Here is a 2,434-nt window from a genome sequence, read left to right as displayed (position 1 = left end):
TTGCGTGGCATAGGATTGCTTGAATTATTATTGATACTGATTTTTAGTAACTAAGTCGTTGTATAATTATATTAATATACAAACACATGGAAATTTTCTGTTCGAAGTTGGTCTTCGAATTTGTCATATTGACTGCTGAGCTTATTGTGTTTTTTGATTGTATTGATGGAAATATGACAAATTAAACAATGTGCTTCAGAATTTTGTGAAGAGCAGAAATGTTACAACTCCCATTTTCTTCGAAAATGCCACCTTCTTCATGTACTTTGCGTTTAATTTAATCACTCAAGTGTTTTATTCAAGTATTCTTTTGCTAGCTTGATGTGTATTCTTAATTGGGTCAAAATGTGGACAAAAAAAATTAATATTCCAAAACTACTTTCAGTAAATTGTTTTCTGTGTGAATAATCAATTTCACTTTAGAAGGTTTGAAAAATCTATTACATTTAGATAAAAAAAAAACTTCCAAAATACTATTACAATTATTGTTAAGCGTTCGAGGGCCGCACTGGAAGTTCTCTGGGGCCGCGAGTTTGAGATCCCTGGTCTAGATTGAAGTTGTTCAAAAAATATATGATAGTATTTTATCATGAATGATGATTATACCCCTTCCGGAATTTCTTCTATAGTACTACCAAAAGTTGATGAACCAAATATAACACAGGTGCAGTGAGGTACCCGTAATCCTCATTTCCAAAGCTGTTTTAAGTATGTCTGGCGTGTTTTGTGCCTTTTTACAAATAAGACCGCTTATGCAATCTTACGCTTTGGAATTTTTAGTTATTTTCCTCAAGCCCTGCAGGATGTGGGGGCCATAAACAACTCTACCGGAGGGTCAAATGTCTTTGCATGCCTCCATAGGTTGTTTTTCTATTGCAAACATTATATTTCTTGGAATCACACTGTCACTGATATGTCGCCAGACTTCTGATATCTCCCCGTCTGCTATAGTTGTCCTGTGAATAAATAATAGGAAATTGAGATTAGACGAATAGTTGAAAGTTTTGCTTTATGTCGGCTGAATTTCTTGATTGATATACTTACTATTTCTGCTATTGCCTCTTGTACTGCAAGAGTCTCACAATGCTTAGACAGGTTTGTCCACAACTTTCACATCTGAAGAAAGAGAGGAGATTTATTAATTTTCGTTAAGAATAAATGAAGCAGTCTATATGATTTAGAATGGAAAAGCTAATAAATCCAATATCTCATGTTTTATGTAAAAAATATTTTACTGAATTTGGTATATAAACCAACTAATAAAAGGGTTTAGTCAGAAAATTACAAGCATTCGTGGCTCCAAATACTTGAGAAATCAGACTATACAATATAGACCGGTATGAGTGAAATGTTAGGTGAACTTGTTAACACTTTGATTCAATACGCAAATAAAAGTGAATGCGCAATAGTATGTTACAATGAGCAGCAATCAACAATGAGTATATATCCGCACTGATTAAAAAAATCTAACTGGAGGTGCATGAACTATTTGAAACCATAAGGGGTAAGTAAATATGTAATTTCGGCAAATGGGCAACTACGTACCGTACTGAATTAATAACTTCGTAGTATTTGACAAAGGCTGGCTTTCCCACATGTACTTAACAGTGCGATGCCCGGGTGTGATATACAACAATAGTATTCACCTTACCTTTTACCGATTTCTTTTTACCCCAACTTTCAAAAATATCATTAAAATCGACAACAACTGTCAAAGCAGGCACGAACACCATTCGTACTACGCCTCGAAAGCAGCACACATCCGATCGTTTTCGTCTCGTCAAGTATGTGCATTGGAGCGTGCTATCGAATACGATCTTCGGACAAAAATGCCGGAGTTGCGCATCATGTTGTTTAATGTCATTGGTGACATTTACAATAAACTAGATTTCTAGTAGATCACGTGTGTGTTCTTGTTTACAATGCGGCTCTTCGCGGTAATAAAGTACGAAATGCGGCTCTTGGTATTTGGCTGTCCTAGAGTAATATCAAGTCTACAGTACATCCTGTTAAAATGTAAAAAAAATCGCATTTTCAGACTAGGGCATGCTAACCATAATGTTCATTTTACTCACTCCCAATTCTAAAGAAAGTTGGGTAGGCTACTCCTGAAGTATGAGCACCAAGATATCGCAAAACCTGAACCCTAACCTTGTACACAACCTAAGTTTAGGTTGGGCGCCATCTTGGTGCGCATACTCCAGGAGGTCCATAAGTTGTACACCACTATGGTTAACCCAGGGGTCGGTCGCTTCGCTACCCGCGAGGGGAAATGTAAAGAAATGTGTTTAGTAAGGTAAAATAAAGGTAGGTATTTGTTCTGATTTTGTTGGAAGACCCTGGTCGTTGCGCCGGACGAATGGCGGCATTCGTCCGGCGCAGTGCCCCCGACCTTTTTAGTTCATTAAATAGTTTATATACTAGGTTAGAAACT

The 2,434-nt window shown here is 36.8% G+C and overlaps 1 long non-coding RNA gene across 1 annotated transcript; it reads right to left on the bottom strand.

Annotated features, from left to right (window-relative positions):
- Positions 1–588: 588 nt before the first annotated feature.
- LOC144425155 (uncharacterized) lies at positions 589–1,860 on the bottom strand. The gene is made up of 3 exons (XR_013477327.1): positions 1,652–1,860; positions 1,045–1,116; positions 589–956 (listed from the first exon to the last, which is right to left on the bottom strand). It is a non-coding gene; the product is annotated as an uncharacterized LOC144425155 (long non-coding RNA).
- Positions 1,861–2,434: the final 574 nt, after the last annotated feature.

This window comes from Styela clava, chromosome 7, assembly GCF_964204865.1.
Source record: "Styela clava chromosome 7, kaStyClav1.hap1.2, whole genome shotgun sequence".
Lineage (NCBI taxonomy): Eukaryota > Metazoa > Chordata > Ascidiacea > Stolidobranchia > Styelidae > Styela > Styela clava.
Note: the sequence above shows the minus strand (reverse complement) of the source record. Positions and strands in the feature narration are given on the sequence as shown.